Raw genomic sequence first — 21,729 nt, 5'->3', positions numbered from 1 at the left:
CCAAGTCTACCCAGGAAGCAGATATAGACGTGTTGGCTTTATTAGATGCTTAAGTCATCTGCAGGCTCCCAGTGTAGCCCAAAATTTCTCATTTAACAGTCTAGGTATAATTAAATTTAGTTTCATATATAGAACTTTGTCTAAAGATTAATCATTGTAACAAGGTTATATGAAAAATTGCATTTAGTTTGTCCTTAGCTTGAAATGGTTTACTAATCAGAACGCTATTTGCCAATATGCCAAATTGTCTTCTACTTGTATTAAATGGGAGGGGCGGGGGGGGAAGTGTACTGGAAATACAGGGTAATAACTGTAAAGAAAGATAATTTCAATGGCTTGAGCAGACATGGCCAATTACTTAATAACTTCTTCATATGGAGAGGGATTCTTCTGCTCAGCATCTGTTAACGCCCAATTTAAGCTGCTTAATTTCTCAATTGTCTTTAAATTAGGCATGAGAAGTGAATGAATTATGACTAAAAGAGAATAATATTTATGGATAAGATGGTGTGTAATAACCTTCTACAGTAGGAAACTTTGAGAAGTGATGCCTAACTAGATCTACTTTTGACTGGGTATTAGTCCATAACTTGCATTTAATCAAGCAGATGAAAACTGTCATTCTTTTTTTCCCAGAGAAAAATGGCTTTTTCATCAAAATTGAGAGATTGGCAGAAGTTTGATTTCAACAGGGTTGTTTGGTGGGGAAAAAACTTTTTTTTTTTTTTTTTTTTTTCTATTAAGCATTAGGTCAAGAGTAATAATTTCAGATCTGTCTAGGTGAATTAAAGAACTGAATTTCTGAAGCTAACAGGCGTTTAAAATGATTCCAAAAAAGTGGGTCTCTGGCACCTGAGTAATTTTTCTTTTCAAAAGCCGGTGACAAGCTTATTTTTATATTAAAGAAAAACATCAAGAAGTATTTAACCTAATCTTATATTTGTTGTGTGTCACAAAATGTAATTTTTTAAAGATAAGCATTAATATGAATGACTTTCACATTTTTCCTAAGGTCAGACTGAAATGTTAATTTTGCTTAAGAATGCAATGAATCTGTTGAGCAGATACGTGAGTAAGAATTTGGTATCCTAAACAGCATAATGCGTACAGGAACATGGGAGATGAGGTGTAATTTTCTCTCACGACCTGGTGTTGTGCTTAGGAAATTAGAAGTGGGTTTGTTCCATCGCACAACCTGGACTTGGCCTTGTTCATCACAGTGCATCTTTCAGTAGTGTTTGTGCTGTAGAACACTGAGGCGTATCTGTGTCACCCACTTAGTGTATGCAGCTTGCAATAGCAGCCTGCTCAAATCTCTGTTCTCTTTCAGTGTAGTCTGAATCTAAAGCATTGATAAACCATCTCTGTTACTGAATTAAGCCTAAAAGTGTAAATAAGGGAATTAATGTAAGCAATAAATTTCCCAGACATTCACACAATCTGTGCTCCTGTTAACATCACAGTGATAAGGAATCTTAAATATCTGATGTGATCATTGTTTTCAAATGAATATGAATGATAAAAATCGTAGGTAGACTAGCATATAAATGATGAAAAGATACAAAGAACTTAGCTGTAATCATGGACAGCTTAGTCATTTGTGTAGTACTGAATAAATCGCTCTGCATTGTGTTATCTACCTTGAAGTGTGCAGTTGATGATCATATTCTCATGAGTAAAGCAGTTGTTCTGATACTTGTGGTCAAAGAACCACCATTTCTAAATGGTTCCCAACCAATTTGTCCACCTTAAGAAGTTGCCCTCTTTGGCAACAGTGGAGAAAGATGAAGAAAAAAAGCCTTTTTTTTTCCCCCCCTTCTGCTCCTTATTGGAGCAGAACTGGTCTAAAGACCAGGTGATGAAAAGTAAACCTTTGTGAACTGTAATGACTTACAAAAGAGGTACTTTCCTGACAGTTGTTTCTGAACCAGTGTGAGGACCAGATTAGTTGTCTCTAAGAAAGCAGGAAAAGCACTTCCAGCCCTTACAAGAAAAGGGTGTCTGCCAGATGCTGGGCACAAAGGGGCTATCACTGCATTGCAGTAGGAGTGCAGTATCTCATAGTTCAAAGCAGCTGGCTCAGTTACAGAAAGCAGTGGGCACTGCAGTGAGGACCTGGGGAAAGTTAGCAAAAGTTAGATTTGAGGAGCATAATGTGGAAGCATCTATCCACAATGAACTCGGTGAATGCATTGCCATCAGTACCAAAGGTGGGTGTTTTGAAGCTACTTGTACAAGTTGCTGTTGTATCTTTGGTTCCGGGGTAGATGTATGCAGAGACAGCAGCACCAATGTCTCACAAGAAAACGTATGGTAGAAACAGAAGAAGGAGCATTTTTCTGGAGCTGGAGAAATTTATCCAGCTAGTTAGCAGCAGTTGGTGAAATTCCCCATGCAGTCCTCATGGGTGCATGCACTGGGTTGGCTTCAGACACGAGCAGTTCTAGTGACTGCTGCCATATGTTGAGGGGGAAGGATCCTGGTGTCAACAAATAGCCCAAAGGGTATTGTGCGCCTCTGAAATCCTTACAGCTGTTGGTTTCTGTAAAGATAAAGCTATCACCTTGCCTGCTGAGCTCTATCATCTGCTGCTGTCTGTGAGCAAAGCTGATGATTTCTCTCCTGAGAGCTTAGCGGTGCCTGAGAGACCATAATGATCTCCTGAAGCTGAACTATAGAAAGGGATGCGAGACGTAAGAAAAAAGAGGCTCGGACAGAGCCAGAGCATTGATCTAACTCTTGACAGGATGCAGAAGGGACTCCAAATTTGTTTGGAGAACCTGTACTTGTGCTATAATTAACACCCTTTTCACAACATCTCTGTGGTTCAATAGAGCGATTTAGGAATTTTTGCTACCTCACCTGCCTCGTCCCTTGTCTAAATTCACCCTCTCCCCTCCCACGGGAATTTCTCATTAAAATCTGGTAATGGGAAGGATCTGCAGCCTCCAGAAGAGCCTCTTAGCATAAAATACATCTTGATGAGGATGAGATCCGTGGTAAGGAATCTCAGGAACAGAATTTTTTTTGCAGCTGTTTTCTTGTGTATAGATGGGGGCACTGAAGGAACATAGAAATGCTCAAAATAAATGGAGATGAGGTACTGGAGAAATAACTGTGAGAGCACCTGCCATCACAGCCACAGTGACACCCAAGGTATGTGAAGCCTGCTCTCAACAATCTCATCTTCCTTATCCACTGTGCTGTGATTTCCAGGGCTGCCTGAAACTGCCCCTGACTTTCCGATGCCTACCCAGGCAGGCTGCTGTTTCTCCCCAGTACTATGACAGTCAGCAATGGCAGCAACCAGAATGGCTATCTTTGGTTCATGTAAGTCATATTTTGTGAGGGAAGGTGGGAACTGTATCTGTTAACCACAAAAGTTGTATTGAAAATCTAAGAACAAGAAGAAAGATATACTTCTTGTTTGGTTGCAAGTTGTACATTTATTCAGACATCCCAAAGTACAGCTATAAGGTAGATGCTATATAGCAAGTACTGATCCGAAAAGCTTCTCTGTTGTATAATGTTGTAGAAATAACTTGTATTTTTGGTATCTTATTTGCCATGAAATAATTTATAGGGAACTCTGTAAAATGCATCTAACGTTTTTGCCTACTGGCTGCCTGTGGGTTTTGTCATCTCTAATGCTGCTTCAGCATCTTCCTGGCTAATAAGGAGAAGTGTTTTACATCATTTTAGCAAAGTGGAACATTGGAATTGTATGACTGAAAATCTATATCAATATTTTTCATTTTTATTATTTTTCATAATTAAGCAATAAATATAAGCCCTGCTGATCTGTATGATTATGACAAGCTTGCTTTCCACAAAGAATGAGAAATTGGATAGAAAACGCTTGTAGGTACCCTTGGAATAATAGGAGATTAAATTTTCACAAACAAATTTCATTGTTGTGCCAGCTTACTTTGAACTTGTTCAGAGCCTTTCCATGTACTTGGGTAGAAATCAGCGTCACACTGCTGTGTGGTTTATTTAAGAATGTATATAGGCTGCACATTTTTCCAGAGCTTAATTTAAAAAAATACAGATGCTACTCCAAAGGAGCAGACCTTTAACTGCGATGCTGAAATGTCAGACAGCAATTGGAGATCCTCAGTCCCAACCTTTCATTTAGCATGACTCTGCTTGCCGTGTTCAGATTGATGAGATAACAGCTTAGGATCATAGTTTCATTACAGTCCCTTGCCGCTTTATTTTTCCTGTTTCTTTGAAAGGTGGTCAAAGCTTCACACAGCATGTTGTCCCATATTAAAAGAAATTCTTTATATTTGCATTTCAAGGACATTTATTTTTAAATTTTATATACTGTGCTATTTTAGGCTTGGGCTGTGCCAATGTAGCTGAGCTCAAGCGCAAGTTATTGCACAAGCTCACTCGTATTTATCTGTAGAAAATTTGAATGGAGTTTCTACAGAGAAGTATTTCTATGTTTTGATAATTCCAGGAGAGCACTGGTGAAGGGCTGAATGAGGAATTGTGCCCACATAATGTACGTGGGGATGAAGCATGTGCAATTATTGCAAAAGTATCTTGAAGGACCCAGAAGGAAGGCAGGTGAACAGAACTGCCTTTAACCCATCCCTGTGTGTTTGCAGAAAGTTCCAAGCAGAGCTTGCTGCTTTGATCTGATGCCACATATCTTGAAGGGGTTTTTACACAGGTTTGAATAGTAAATAACTTCAGCTTCTAAGACTTATACCATGTGAGCACTGAACTTTAGGACCGATTTAGACCCAGCACAGTGGGTCTGTACCCAATGTAGTTGACTCTATAACTCATCCTCCAAACTCTTCTTCTGAGCTACTCCAAGAACTTAAACTTGTTTGGCAGGCTTTTAACGTAAGGAATCTCTTATGCTCTCTTCTTCATATTTTTTTGCCATTCTGTTCTTTTACTCTGAAGCCCACAGATGGGTAAAGACAGTGGTCTACAAACTGCATTCTTCAAGGTTTTCATGTCACAAAGAACTGTGCCTTGACACAGGAGCCATCTCTATGCCAAGCTGAGTAAGTGTGCATGTGCAGATAGCTGGAGAGCAGGCTGTGTATTATATTACAGAGAGGAAAGAGCAGCTGGTGTGGTTTAGACTAGTTAAGAGCTGGCCATGAGATTGTTTTAAGTATGGATGAACATTAATGTTTTAATGCCACTGAAGTCTAAATGTATTTTTCCCCTTTTCCCACTTCTTCCTAAACTTTCTCTTCAGCTCACTTATTCAGTACTCTACTATATACTTCCTATTCTTTTTTTCCTTTTTTTTTTTTTTTTTTTTTTTAATAACATGCTACTTCATTTTTTGGTTCTGCAGTCTTTATAAATACCAAGCTTGTTATAATGATCCTGCTTATGTAGTTTCTACTTTGGAAACAAACCAGAGCAGCCTGTCTGCATGTACTGTGCTTACTTAATGTACTCACAGTATTCTTACCCTGCTTTGAATGTAACAAGCATAAAATGGCTTCCTTATGGATGTTTTCTCTCACTCCTATGGCATGAAATATTTGTGAAGTGCCGGGGGTATTTATTGTTACTCCATCTCACTCAGTTCTGAATTCACCTGATCACAGAAACTCTGCAGCTCTTGCTGCTGTTCCAGCATGAAGTCAAGCTTGTTTAGAGAAAAATAAGGTCAGAAAAAATGTAAATGAAATGTTTTATTCCTGTGGGAATTTGTTTGTCAACACATACATAGACCTGACTGCTGTGTAACTACTGTAGTGCAGGTCCTGCCCTTAGGTAACCTCTCTTCAGAAACTTGATGAATTTCATCCTTTCTTCCCACCTCATGAATATCCCTTCAGTGTATCCTCTCAGGGCTGCCAATACCTCTTTTCAGGTTCTCAGCAGCATACAAACACTGGGGAGGATGATTTAACCCACCTAACTTTGAAGATTATCTAGGCTATGGATGAAGGGAAAGAAATAAGTAATGAAGAAGAATTGGCAGTGCTGCTATCTTCACAGGGGAGGAATAAATCACAGCATAGTCCATTTCTCTCCATTAAGAAGGAAGTGCTTAAACACAGCCTTCTGCACTGCTGGTACATGAACTGGGTGAGATACTTCTCACCCACTTGTGGAGCGTGTGAGCATTGTGTTCAGTACAGACAGCAGATCTGATCCAGTGTCATTAAATATCTCCCAGATTTGTAAGTACGGGATACCCAGCTATGACTTATAAGTTTTCCCTGTTTTATCATCTTCATTTTTAAAAGCATTTTCAGTTAGAAATTGCTGCATTGTCATGCAGATATTCCTCAAACAGCAGGAAAAGAAGGCAGGCAGGCATGGAGTGGATTGAATAATCTATCATTTGGGAAGAACCAGTATGTTTTAATTATGTCAGTTGTTAATGGTTAATTTACTTGCATTGATGTATTTGCTGAGTCTTCTGTGTTTGAGCTGTTAAAGCAACACAGCATGGACAGGCAGTGAAACCTCTATAGCAATGAATGTTGAGCCATGATCACAGATTTTCAGTGTAAATTTCTTATCTAATGATCAGATAAAGATGGTTTCATACAAAAAAATTTACCAGGAGTTTTGCCAGGAAGCTCTCTCCCCACAATAAAAGCTCTTGTATGATCTTAAAGATCCATAAAGCTTTTCAATAGCCCCAAAGAGGTCATTATAAGATTAGGAACTGTAGGCCTGTGAAGGTGTATTGAGAACCTGGATCCAAATGTTGGTAAAGTTGAAGGGCCTGGAGCTGTGCATAAACTCAAAGACTCTTCAATTTCCTCTTACCATTAAACACTTATAACCTCTATCTTTTGGGACTGCAGTGTGATGCACCATCAACACAGCAGCTCTTTGAGCGCAGCCTTTCACATAGGAAGTGATTCATCTAGCAAAATTACATTACTTTGAAATTCATTTGGTGCTTTGCATTTAATATTCTTTTTTTAATTTTTGCTCTGTAATTAGCTTTTATTAATGCAGCAATCTATTTGTAACATTTCTTGAGAATCACACTAGACATGATTTGAAATGAAACTGAATCTCTTGAACTTTTCTTTCCATAAAATTGAAATGCCAACAGGGCACCAACTGCTGTGAAAATTAATGAATGAGCTACACCAGCCTGTCTTTCATTTCATCTGAATGGCTTCACACTTAAAGAGCATTTGTGACAAAGTCTTTTCCAACCACGCAGATGATGCTGAAGTGACAGTTTTGCTGCCCATGGGCAGACTGAGAGTCCTGATTTCTCTGAAAGAATGTTATAGGATACAGCTCACAGCACGGCAGCTACCCTCAGGATGGTGTTTTTTTCTTTTTCCGAAACACTGAGCAATTTCTTTGTTAAAGAATGTGAAATCATATAGTAGAATTGCATCCAGCTTCTATGGGATTTTTCTCTACCAGCTTAACCCTTCGTTTTGAAAATTTCCAACACAGCATTGTCAACTTTCCTAAGAGTGAAGGTTTATTTCTTATATGTGAGCTGCAAAAATGCTGTCTGCTTCTGTGGATCTGAGTGGAATGAACATTCACTATAGACAACAATCTTGTTCAAATCCACGGATCACGTTTTCCCATTTTCCTGTAGAGGTGGGGAGATGGTCTTTCAACTAAACACAGATCTCATGAGTAACAAAATGCATTTCCAGAGAGAATAAGAGAAAACTTCTTGACTTCTTAGAAATGCTCACCAGTAAAAAATCCCAAACGCATACAGTTTTCTCAGGTAGTGCCAATCGCTTCACGCCTTTTTAAGCCCAGTTGTAGAATTCAGACTATTTGTAAGCTGCTACAAAAAGTGCTGTGCTCTGCCATTGTTCTGTGATAAATTTCACTCAGGAATTCAGGAATTTGGCATCTCTTTTCTTTCCAACGTTATTCCATTTACTTGATTGTGCCCCTGCTCACAAAGTTGAAATGTCTTTCTATCTAAGCCATTTTAAGTGGGACCCTTTCTACCCCATGGCATCCTAGACACCATAATCATGCTGAGCTCGCTGCTTGCTGGACACAGTGCCTTGGTTCAGGTGAGAAGCTCGTGTATTTGGTTTCAGCTCAAAGGAGCAAATGTACTCTTGTTCCACTGTTGAATCTCTAATAACAGATGAAAATGAAATCAAACTTTGTGATTCCTAAAACTGTGACACAACGTTCATTCCTAGAAAAATGATCAAATAAACAATTTTTTAACGTAGACCCAAACCAATAAATTTTTATACTTCATGATGTATTTGTAAAATGAAAAGACTAATTGGGTTTGGACTTGGAATAATGCTAGTGTTTTGTTCTAAGAATTGAGTAAACTCTGAAATAAATTAAAAGTACAGAGCAGATGTGTTCTGGCCATAGTAATACAAAGGACTTGCAATTTTTTTTCTCTGATGTAGACTTGACGTTTAATGAGCACAGCAGCAACCTTATGTGAATAGATATGAGCAGTGAACTCTGTTTAAGGGAAACAAAATAATAGAATGCTCAGATACAGCTTTAAAAAAAAAAAAAAAGGAACATGCAGTGTCTTGTAAGTAGTGAGCCTGGGACTGGTGATGGGCTCAGCTGGACACAGAGCCCAGCAGCCTTGGTCAAGCCAGGGCAGTTATTTTCACTCTATGTCACGCAGGGCAGTCATTTCTCTGAGTGTGCTGTACTTTGTTCAAGGACTGGCAAGGTCGTCTTTTGTGTCATTTTTCATCACTTTTCCAGTTAAGTGGTATCCTCACTCTCTGCTTGTTGTCAGACACCAAAGCAGTTTCAGGCATAATTTATGGGCATGATTTATACATCAAAGCACCTGCCAAACTGGATGCTTAGAAAGTAAATTTTAGTAGTCTGGGGAGAGGTATAAATGGCATGTATTACAGTGTAATTTTGGGGTTGTTTGTTCACAGACGTTTTAAACTGGCATATGATTGTGCCTCCTGGAAGCACAACTGTGTAGATAATTGCATGGTGCAATGTTTGTATGCTGGAGCGCTGATATAAAGAAAGCTGTGTATATCTTTACATACCAAAGCTGCACTAAGAATCCCTTTGATTGCTTAAAACTGCCCTGACATTAACAATCCTCCCTGAAGAGGAAGGGAAAGGAAGGGGGATATGACTGGGAAACAAATAACTGTAGAGCATGAATAAAAAATAAGGCGTGTTTCTTTTGCCTGTTGTTAGAAAGCAACTGTGGCAATGCAGAACTCTTAGCTGCTGGCAGGATCGTGGTCTGGAAGGACACAAGATCCTACAAGAGCGAGGGAAGGGCTGTCATCTTGTTCAGGAGCTAGCAGATCTGCACTGGAGAGTGTTTTTTTTCTGCATGTCACGTCAACTAGTGACTAGCTAGACAATAAATAGATTGTGTTTTATTATTGGTGCAGATTTTTGAATGAGTAGTTTTGGGCTGATACAAATTTAATTTTTAATATTTTCTTCTCCAAAATGAAAGTATTTCTTTTTTTAGATTTTATATTTCCCTCACCTTCTAAATGTATTGGGGATAAAAACTCAAGTAATTTATCTGAAAGTGTCAACATGAATTATTTCAATATTTCTTAACTTGTCTCTGAATTTTTTTTTCCATCTGCATGCTTTAGGCATTTTCTCTATGAATTCTGAATAGTTGGCTCAATCCAAACCTGGTTTTGAAAACAGTAAATCAGCAAACATCTGACTAAAAGTATTTATGGTTCTGTAGAGTTCAATAAGAACATAAGCCAATATATATTCCTAGTACACTAACAGTATTTCAATACAGATTTTGCTGGTCTGTTTTTTAGCGCCCTATATTTAAAAAAAAAAAAAAAAAATAAGAAAGGAAAAGGAAAAAGCAGGAAAAGTACTAAGATGAAATTGTCATTCCTTCAGGCAGTCAGGAGATGAGAGCTGTTGAGATGGTGCTGGATAAACATGGCATTTCCTCTGATACCTTAGCACTGCCATTATGCAGGGATCTGCAAACACTCCATTATTAACCTCAGTGTTCAGCAGTCATAATGGCCTGGTTGAAATTCCTTTCTCAGCCATCTTGGATGTTCTCCTAGCTTATAAGAATAGTTTCAGCTACTGTGGGTCCAAATTTAGATCTGCAGGAGACAAAAGAACAGCAGTAGGAAATAATAGGTTCCAGACTCCTACACAACTGCTTTGTGCTCTTGCTCCAAATTTATCAGCCTGCTGACTTATTCATCTGGCTGCTCTTCATCTGTTATGTTTAGCACGTGGTCTTTTGCATGAGAAAGAGACTGTGATGCTCTTTATAACTGCTAAATATTTCTCATGCTGGCTGATTTGTTAGGTCGCATTCTCTGCTTTGCACCTCCACAAGACTCACTGACCAAAATATGAGCAAAACAGTTTTTGTAAGAGAGGGACTGCCTCTCCTTAAATTATAAATATGTAAGACCGAGGTAAGAAATTATTTTAGTCTTACACAGTATGAATAATGCATATGGCACTGTTATACACATCCAGCATGTCGGGGAACCAGAACACACTGTATCTTTAATAAACATTCATAGTGCTCACTGTATCTCATCTGAATGTTTTATTGCAAAAGAAATTGTTGTCTCAAGGACATTCAGAGATCCTGGTCTCATTAACGTATCCAATTATTTAAGCTTAAACTTACAACTGTATTATCCCTGGTTTCCATTTGATGTAAGCAATTAAACAATCTCTGGATCCTGTAGGTTCTGTTAAAAACATGCAAAGCTTTCTGCTTTTCTTGCTTTCAGAAGAACTGAACTTGAGATGTGTTAACCCCTTGCAGTTCTCATCATCTTACAAACCATACTTAACCCCAAATGTTCTCTGTTATATTTACACCCAAAGCTTCTGCTTTCAACCTAGGTGCTGCTGGGTGCTGGCAGAGTTCTGACCCCCGTGTAGCAGCATACAGAAATACCAATTGAGAAATAAGTGGTGGTTGGATGGCTGATTTACCTAAGGGGATTGGTGTCAATGAACCATTAATGTTCTGTTTTGAGGGGTCGATGTAGTTTTATGTGCCTTGGGAAGGCTCTGTCTCGCCCCTCATACATGGATAAATTTGAAAGTGGAGAAAACTTGAATGAATTTGAAGTTAAAATTTAATGAAGATGAGAGACCAAGAGAGGCTGCTGTCAAAAAGTCCCTCTGATACCATCAGACACTGTGAAAGCAAGACTATCCTCCCTTTAAATTGCCTGGATAATTAAAGAAAAAAGAACGTGTTACTCCAGATGAAGTTGCGGACTTTCTCCTTAAAACAAGAAAGTCTTGTATTTTACTACTCTCAGCAAATTATCCATAATCCGGTTTATCCCAGAAAGGTCCCCCTTTTTGTCAGCTTCTTTTTGTGTTCATTCTAAGGTTGTGTGCAAGCTCAGTAGAATAGTCTAAAACATTTACAATTGAACCTATTTTGCTGCGTTTACATAGGGATGAAACGCTGTCAGAAGTGAGCTTTTCATTATGGCAACAAGTATGAATAAGAAAACACCTGAAAATAAATAGCTATCCCATTATTGTAACAAAACAGTTAATAATTTAGTTTGTTTATTTTAAGTAATTAGTTCTGGAGCATTTATTCCTAACTATTTAATTGTTACTTTATCAGGAAAGGAGTAGACATTTAAAAGGGCCACTTGTGCTGATTTGAAGGTTATCTTAGAAATCTCTTTGTTTGATGACTGTAAGGATTGGAAAAGGACGCTTTTACATTCATTAGTGTTGAAAATTTGTGCATTTCCTTCCCTCCATTGCTTCAGCAATTATTCTTATTATGGGACCACAGATTTTAAAGCCAAACTGGGATATGATGATCATTCACTCTGACTGTGTAAAAGAGACCATGGGATTCTTATCTTATGTTGAACCCATTAACTTCAGTTTCACCACAGCATATCTACTTGGTAGGTGTCTTGTGTAGATCTAAAGCCAGCAGGATGCAATAAATTTACAGGGTTTTTTTTTAGTTTTTTTTCATGTAGCGTGTTCTAATAATTATCCATATTATTACAAATGAGCATTTCTTCTTAAATTTGTGGTAATTGCCAGACTTTGGTCCACAATTTCACTGCAAAACTAGAAAACTAATTGCGTTCTTCTCCTAGCAATTTTAGATCCATTTTCTACCAGAACTCTTGTGAGAGGATACTTGTGTGGGGAAACTGCTGAGCTGGCAGTATGCTGCTGTGACAGTGAGGGATAGCTGAAGTTTTAGCATTAATTTGTTTTATGGTTACATGTAATTGTTTACCAAGCTGCTTGTCACCCTTGAAGGGCAAAGTCATTAACTTCAGTGGAGATATAAATCCTGACCAAGTTTTTGGCCAGAAAGCTCATCTTGATGTGACTTCACAAACAGTATTCTTAAGGATTTATTTTTCTTCTTCGTTAGGAATGGTGTCCTTTGCTCTGGCTAGAGCTCTACTATACTACAGCTGTCTGAGGTGCAGGATAAGGATGTAACGCTGACTTTCTCTTTTTATGTGCTGATTCATTTCAGTTTTTAGCTTGCTTTTCTGCATCTCTTTGCAATCCATGCATAATTCTCAAAAGCGTATTGACTCTAAAGATTTGCCACTCCATAATTGCAGTGTTAAGCATGGCTGTTGCAGATATTTGCTTCCAACGCTGGTTACAGCAGCCTTTATCATCTTCCCTTAAGTATGTTTTCCAAAGTAATAATATAGGTTTCTTACTATACTGAGTAGAATTCTATTAAGCTACCTTTTTAGTTGCTCTGAGTGAGATTCTATGATTTCGTTTGGGTCTTGTCAGACTACCAGTCTTTAGACTGAAGGCTGTCACGTTTGCTGTTTAGGTTTTTGTTGGGTTTTCAATCAAGGAAACCACACTAAAACCCATTAATATTAATTTTCAGATTGGTTATTGTTTATTTAATCTGTAAGAGCAAGTGTATTCCTGGCATAGAATTTCTTAAACTTTCACTACTTGTCCTCTTTCTTTTTTTTAAGTAGCAAAATAGTACTTTGGCAAAATCAAAGTGCCTTACTAGTATCTGAAGTATTCCTGCTTTCAGTTGTTAAAGCTCAAACTGCAACTTGTAGAGCTGTGCCAAGAAATAGAAACACATGCATTTAATTACAACTTTGGTCACAGCCTACTGTGACTGCTGCTAAGCATTAAAGTAGATTTATATACAATCACCTCCATGGTTTAATTTCTACACTACTATATAGCATTCAAACACACAGATGTCTTAATTAGAGGAAAAAACTAAATTTAATCCTCTCTGTACACTGTTTTTTACCCCCTTCTAATTGTCGCCTTCTCTCTTCTCCTTTATTTCTGCCATTTGTCAGTCATTCTAAATATTTATATTATATATTATATATATTATATATATATATTATATATTTATTATATATATATTTTAATACAATTTATATAATTTTTACTAACAATTCAAGGTGATTAATGATAAGTATGCAGTTCATACTTATTTTCAGTGAAAGCCTGTTTACTGTGGTGTCACTATTGGGGAATATTTACAGGGAAGAAAAAGAAAAACTTGCGTTGTTTTTCTTGATTCTGAGCTATATGTGGATTGCTTTCTTCTACACTGTGGTTGGTAATACATAGTCTTTATTGTTGTCTTTCAGGAAGTGGTTTTTCAAAAATGATGGTCACAGAAAAGGTAGTCTACTTTTTTTAATGCAAAATCATAGGCTCTTTGTCTTTTCATCCCTCCATTCTCTTCTGGTTTAGATGTGAAAATATAGAACTTTCAATAAAAGGTCCAGTTTGTATTTTCTATGGAGCAACTTTTCTTGAATACTTCAAATGTTTCTACCTTTTCAGTTCCTTTACCTCCCTGTAAGCTTTCTGACAGCCTGTCAATTAAGGCAATAATAGGGAACTGCTGGTGGCATAAGCAGAGCATTTTCATCTGCATTTACAGCAATCAGTTGCAGTACTAGCTCACACTGAAATGTAAGGTTGGCTTTTGTGTAAGAGCTATTTCGGGAAGGTGATTTTAAAAATTCATGATGTTTTATGAAGGGTGCAGAAGTCTTTTGGCACTTGTCGAAGTTAGGCTGCTGCATAACATTGAAGAGGAGCTGAAATGGATAAAAAGCTGCAGAAAGATGAGAAAAGGTTACAGTAGAACATGAAAAAAAAAAAGTATATAAAATTGTTGGACTTGTCCTCTTTGTAGTGTTACCATCCTTAATGCATTAGACAGTTGAGCTTCAGTCAATAAGCCAGTAGGGCAGCATCTTAGCAGGTGGTGAAGATGTGTTGCTAATTGGGAAATCCTACTAGCATGCTTTTTTTTATAGGAGTCAAAATAAAATATGCTCACTAATTAGAAAGGTCTTTGTTTTGTACTTCTTGAGCTTGGCCTTAGAGATAAATGAATAACAGTACAGCCAGCAATTTCCAGATTCCATCAGCACCTACTCAAGAGCAAAAAACTATCGTAAGCTATTCTTCTGATCCTCACTTTGAAATACTGCTAATGAGTTTCTAATTGCTGCAAGGTGGCATCAAATCAATCTCTACTCAGAGGAGAATTACATGTCTGTCAGACAATAGAAGACTTATATGTTGATGAGCTCTTTTGATTCTGCTTAAAATTAATACATACAGATATTCTGTAAAATATGATTTCCATTAGAGGAAAGAAATTTCTGTATACAAATATGTTTTGTAAATCTATTTAATTACATTTAGATAGTAAGCTTTCTAAGAAGTGTATTTTATTTTCTTACAGAACAGCTCTCGAAAAGGTCTCCCTTATTAATTTTATGCTTGCCTAGCAATCAAAATGGGGCTTAGAAAAGAAATATCTGAGCATAAAGATAGAAAAATCTGGAAATTAATATTTTTTATTTAGAGTTTTTCAAAGGATAATTGTTGTACCTGTTTTGAGGGTTCAGGCCGCCTAGGACTAGCAAATGGCTAGGGCCGTAAGCCACACAGACACCAATATGATGAGTAGCAAATGGTGTTTATTGCAACTACACAGTGGTTTGCATATCCTATGTGCTTTGTCTACTCCCCTAAAGCATGTGTCATAAATCCATCACAGATCAGGGGAGGTCCTGACGTGTCACATCCCAATAACCTTATTTATGCCTACTACAGCAGATAAGTAAGGAAATCAAAAGGATATCCAAACTCAGATTTATGCATGACTTGTTTAAATATGTTGTGAAAAGAGTTTAAAAAAACAAAACAACAAAAACAAACAAACAAAAATATCCGAAGAACTGACAGCCTGGACAAGATGAAATGTGGGAAAAAGGAAATGTAGATCAGGCAGATTTAACCTCAAGTTTCTAAAACAAAAAAATTCTGTGAGATAAAGTGATTTCTTGGTACAAACTACACTTCTGGACTTAAAAAATGTTTTTGGTACTCAATCGGGCCTAATGTGGAGAAATTTGCAAACCTGATTTTTAGAATTCAAAAACACAACCTCTTTGGGTTTTCGTTCCAAAGTTTTCTGTTGTTTTTCCCCCTTCATGCTCATGATTTTGCCTCAGCAGTGAAAGGTTCATAAAAGCTTTTTGTTTTCCTTGCACATTTCTAGAAAGAATTTTTAAGGTGCAAGGTGTTGACTGGAAATCTTGCCTTTGTGTCTTTGAGTAATTGGAATACCTAAAATCACGTGCAATGTGGATTATGCAGCGTGGTCTAATACATTGCAAACATCTGCTGGTACTTTATTTCTCTGGCATGTTTCCAGAGCATGCTGAGTATGTGAGCATGGCATAAGTCAAACAATTTGTCCAAGTTCTTTTGTTTGTCCAGTGGTCTATGGAGCACTTGCATAATTATATGCATCTATGGAATGGATGTTAATGATGACTAGTAAAATAAGCTTTTTGTGACTGCTGTGGAATATGCCTGTGAATATTTCCTAGTAGGCTCATGTACTGAAATTACTGGACATTGGCTCTTTATGTTTGTCAAAGTGCCTAGTTCATTAGCAGAAAAGAAAAGTCAGTGAGAGGATAGTAAAAAGGAGAATTGCATAATAATAACATAGACTCAACCACTAATTTTAAAATGAGGGAAAATTTTCTGGGTTTAGTTTTCATTATGTTAATAAAACTCTCTCATCCACTTGGCTCATTTTTATGCTCATTCACCTTCCCATAAAGCGCTCATATGAATTTTTACTTTCCATCTATGCGTGGAAAAAGAGCATGTTTTATTATGCAGTATGTATAACAACTATTAGGCATTCTGTGGAGAACTGGGAGTCATTCCAGTCACTGTGGTAATCTTATTGTCCACAATAATGTTTTTGACAGTGGTTATGGAGCAAGCTCCTGCTTTTGCTGGTTAATTCAAGGAGCTTGAAACTGACTGTTTCCAGACACTGGAGAGAAACAATAATTATTCTGCTTAGCATCAATTCAGTCACTGCATTACCTCAGTCTTTTAAAATATTTACTGAACTAGTTTCTGCAGTATCATGGGGAACAGATGGAGTGTTACAGAGGATTCCTGTTAAATTTTATTATATATATATATTATACTTTGTTTTGATTTTTATTTCTAAGAATAGAGAGCTGTTTCTGACTGTGGTAAAGAAGTATTAATAAATCTGCATAGTGTCACACAATATGGCAACAAAAATATCTTTATCTTGTAAAATGCTGTCCCAGTAGTTAAAATGTCAGATTTTCAAAGACTCATTCTTGTTTCCATTTACATTCACTTTGGGTAGAACTCCAATTTTTGCTTACTCAGAATTACCAAGCAGCTGCTGTAGTTGTACCATCAGCAGTTGAGAGAACGCTGATAGTGACTACTTCTGATTACTGGCTGCCTAATGCTCCAGCCTCACAGTAATTCAACCACGTGGCCTTAGTTGACATCAAGTGAGGTCATCAGAAAACTTGTTCTATGGGTCTCTCTATTAAGAAAGACAAGAGGCACCACATTAGAGTTTTCCAAATGTGTGCAGGGGGATGAGTAGAGTCTCCATTACCTCCAACAGCCATGGAACTCACTGGGACAAGGCATGGCATGGCTCAGTTCCCAGCTCTGTGCCCCAGGCATGCAGAAGAGCTACTTTTGCCTGCCCTCTAAAAGGACAATGTAATGACAGTAATTATGGGCATCCTCAAGATGATCATGAAGGACTAATCCAAAATTTATGACTGTCGGTGACTTTGATGGGCTTTGAATTGGGCCCTTGGAGAGAGACTTTACATTTGGGCAGAAGGAGGGACTTAGAGCTTTACACTGGTAGTTTTAAAGGATTTTGAATAGATAATTTTCCTGCCTAATCCTTTGATCTTGACTCCCTGTTTGCAGATCTTAATGCAGTTTTTGTCAAATGGGTTACACATCTTCTGTGAGCATTTCCTAGTCTACCTCCAGACTACCAATGCTTTCTCACTATGCGCTGTGTTTTATCTGCAGGGGATTAACCAATAGTGCTGACAGCTGTCATTGTTGCTTTAATTTGATGGATAAGCTGTTCTGTGTTTTTTTTTTTAATTTTTATTGGTAATATTTAAGCTACTAATTGCACTCCTGATAATGCCAGTTGGCTTCATTTTATTCTTGTTTGTTTGCTCAAGTATTGAGACTGCATCTTGAGATTGTAGCTCCCAATTTTTCTCTCTAATCTTTAAAGTAAGTTGAAATTAAAATGTGTTGGTACGCATATGCTGCATTATGTAACAGACTTTCAGAATTTCATTACCATCTAGTGCATCGCATAGTGTTGTTTTGAAAAGCTAATTAAATGTTGTATTATTATTAATAATTGTTTTTTTTTTTTTCTTGGCTATAGAACAGGCTGTTACAGGAAAGAAGTGAGTGATCAAGAACATTAGTGTGTGTTTTATTTAGCAGCTCTTCCCTCCTCTCCTTTAAAAGTAGTAATAATCACCATGGTGACTAAACATGTAAAAGCCTAATTTTCAGAATCAGTGGACTTGTAACAATTCCAGTGGAATTTTGTTGCATCTGCAGATGCTCAGCATTCTGAGACTTAGATGTATAAGGGATATTATTTTCCAATGTTAAAGCAAGATAATGCGTCAGTTGTTGTTTTTAATTATGCTGTATGGCCTAATTACATTATACGGAAACTGACAGTCCAGAAACAGTCTTTTCAATAAGTACAACGATGTATATTTGAAATATTGTAGCTATCTAAAGTGAAGATTAGCAAAATAGTCTAATGCGTTAAACCTGTATTCAGGTTTTACACAAACGTGGATCAATTACAGTGAGCTGTATTCACTGTAGCATCATAAATTCAGTACACTGATGAATTGCACTCTGCACATTTGCTGTAATAAGAAGCTTGTTTGTAACAACTAGCACACAGGTGAACACTTGTGATATCATCTTGGTTACTTTATATCTAATATTACGTTTTTACCTACAGTTTAAGAAGCAGCTGCGCTTGTACAGGCAGGAAGTTATCTTCATTCAATTCTGAGAATAACCAGGTCTTTGAACTACTTCGCACCTCCTGCGGAAATTAGTCATTTCCATTTTAGAATATTTGATTGTAATTGATTTGTTTTGCATCACCTTTTATGCCCACTGTTTCACTGAGCTAGAACAGACTTCTAATAGAAAAGTGCTCGGTAATGATTGCTGTCTTTTTTGTGCATCTGCAGGAAATCAAACTGTTTTTATTACTTACCACTACTGTGCCATGGAATGCATATGGAATGTCTTAAAATTGTCATCTTTCATTAGTCCCAACATGTAAGATTTCATCCGAAATCATGCAGCATAAGGCGGGGGGGTGGGAGGGAGTGTCTTTTTTTTTTTTTTTTTTTCTCTGTAAAATAGTCTGTGCTTACATATGACTCTGCAATGCTGTGGCCCTCTTACATTGCTTGGCCTGGTGGCTGGGATAGATTGTCTCTGCTTGTTTTGGTAGCTGCTGGGGAAGACATGAGATGGTGAAAAATAATATTTTTTAATAAATGAACTCAGTGATAGGTCTTGTTAGAGGAGATGTCAAGTATTGTTTTTCCTAGTATATTTCAAGAAGTTTATTTTCCAGATAGGCTGTCCTGTGCACAGTAACCATTTTTATATTCTGAAAATATTATCATAGAATCATTATGATTGGAAGATGTTCTTGACACGTAATATTTCCCTGGGCTATTCCAACTGATATGCTAGAATGGAAAATTCCAGCAAGAAGCTGAAGTGATGCTAGCTTAGGAAATTATAAAATACCCATTAAAGTTGGCTTTACTTAGTTATAGTAAAAGAAAAGTAGCTTCTTCCCGGAGCTAATTTAAACTACTCTGATTCCATATGTATACATTTCATCATACCATTTACATTCTTCATTGTTTGTGAGGATCTTTCAGCCTTTTAGTAGTACCAAAAGCAATGGTAAATGAGAAGACTGCTGTGAAGTTCATGATGCCTTATAACTGGGAAATAATTAGAGGGTTTTTTTCCTCTAGGATACTGGGAGATTTTAATAGAACTGACAAGTTTGAAAATTAGATTTTCCTGAAGTGAGTAAATGACTTCAGACTAAAATAACCATAAGTGAAGGTGTTCTGACTTCTTATTTTCCCTATGTTATTGCTTTCGCTACTGTGATAATCAGAATACCAGAAAGGTAGCAGGCATTTAAGTATTGTGCCTGGCTTAGAAAGGCTCTATTGTAAAGGATATACATTTCCCACACAGTCTGCTTTTTGCCTGTAATTACAGTGGTGGATGAGGGCATCTGATTGTTTCTCTACAAATGCATTTAACATATTGTCTGCATAAATGTGATGGGGAACTTATGGCCCTTGGAATAAAATTGTGCGGTTATTCCTGCTTGGCAAACATGGGGCTTTTTGTATGATTTTTTCTTCTTGAGTTGTATTTCAAATATATTCTCTTATAATATATGTTGGTAACTTTCAACATTCAATTTTTTGTCATTGTTCTCATCCTTTCATAACTCTACACTGCTATTTATAGGAGCTGCTCCCATGTACAAATTAGTAGTTGAGACTGTCAGGTCTGGAGGAAAGGCATGTAAAAGTATTGCTTCCATAGTGAAGCTCTCCAATTAGTTTTGTGGAGCAAACTACGACCTGCCTCCTCCTGGTTGTTGAGTCATGAAAATGTTGCATAAAACCAGGCTGCAGCAGCTTCTGGCAGTTGTCTGCTCAGTTGTTTGGTGCAACTTCCTCCTCTGTTCAGTCCTTGACTACTCTATCTGGATTCTGGATTGCAGCACTTTAAGAAGCTAATTAGATCTGTAAGTGAGATGTTCAGCGTCAAATGGGAGGCCTATGGCAGACCAACAGAGTATTGATCTCCTAGCATTCCTTCACAACAGAGAGAGGTGATGGTGTTTGGTAGAGCTGGAACTTACTAAGGAACTGCCTTTGTTCATTTAGAATTCATTTAGCTTTGAAAAAAATTGACTTATTTTATTTTTGCTGAAACAGTCTTAACTGAATAGCAGTGTTTAACACTGGTAACCTCTGCGGATCTCTTCTAATGTGGATAATCATCCCTTTCACAGAGACGTGCATCACAGAGCCACGTGCATTTCAGTCCATAACTTCACAGAAACCTAATGATTAATTATATTTTAAAATCTATTTTGATTATAGAAGAGGGATATGAGTGTTAGCCTAAAGCAGTGAAAAGATAAGTTTTGCATAAACTGTTATTCCATAGCCACTGAACTTTAGCTTAAAAACCCAGTGTCAAATTACTGTTGGTGATGATAGAAATCGATGGTTCTGCAAAATTGGTGATAAGTTCCCTTATTTGTGCAGGAAAAGGTTTTGTTTTTCTCTTAAATCTTCTCCATCATCACTTCTATGGCTAACACATTGACATTTAAGCATCTTTCATGGTATGCTTACATAGGATAATGTAGCGTTGTTTAAAGATAGTTCTGAATGAGCTAGCTCATTTGATGGTATATAGGATGATATTAGGTGTCACCTATTCTGCTTCTCATTAGGATTCTTGCAGAGCCAGCTCCAGTTGTTTGGATTGATGAAGACTGAGCCAAGTAGAAATCCTCTTAATATTACAGTGTAAGAAAGATGCAGCTATTCCACGAAATGCATAGAAAGACACAGTTTTTAAAAAGCAAGAAAACAAACAAAATTCACAAAAAAGCTCAAAAAACTAGAGCCCCTCTTTTTTCTTATTTTAGAATAAGAACAAGAAACCTTTAGAAGAAGTGAGGAAGTAAGCAATATGATGGAGTTGACAAAGTAGACAAAGTTGTATATAAAATCCAATTGAATTGGTGTTATGGATATAGTATATCCAAATCAGACTGAAGCTAGACAAGATATTTAATGCGGAAGAGAGCATAACTTAAAATACATGAAAAGCGGGTATGAATGTGAGGTAGCATGACATAAATTGAAGCAGGTAGAACTGAGTAACAGAACACAGCTGCTAACAGCAGATGAATCATAGAATGGCCTGGAGGCCTGGATTGAAAAGGACCGTAATGATCAGCTAGTTTCAATCCCCCTGATGTGGGCATGGTCACCACCCACCAGACCAGGCTGCCCAGAGCCACATCCAGCCTGGCCTTGAATGCCTCCAGGAATGGGGTATCCACATCCTCCTTGGGCAACCCATTCCAGTCCTTCACCACCATCTGTGAGGACAAGAGCTGGGAGAAGAAAACAGGGAAAGCTTCCATTTTGACATGGATCAATCATGAAAATTTAAACTGAATAAATTTTCAAAGAAAAGAGACCTAAATATCAGCTACAGTAGCATCATGTCCTTACTCCTATTATTTTGTAATCCATG

Source organism: Tetrao urogallus (genome assembly GCF_951394365.1).
Source record: "Tetrao urogallus genome assembly, chromosome: 8".
NCBI classification, from domain to species: Eukaryota; Metazoa; Chordata; class Aves; order Galliformes; family Phasianidae; genus Tetrao; species Tetrao urogallus.
The sequence above is the reverse complement of the archived record's forward strand: the minus strand, read 5'-3'. Positions refer to the sequence as shown.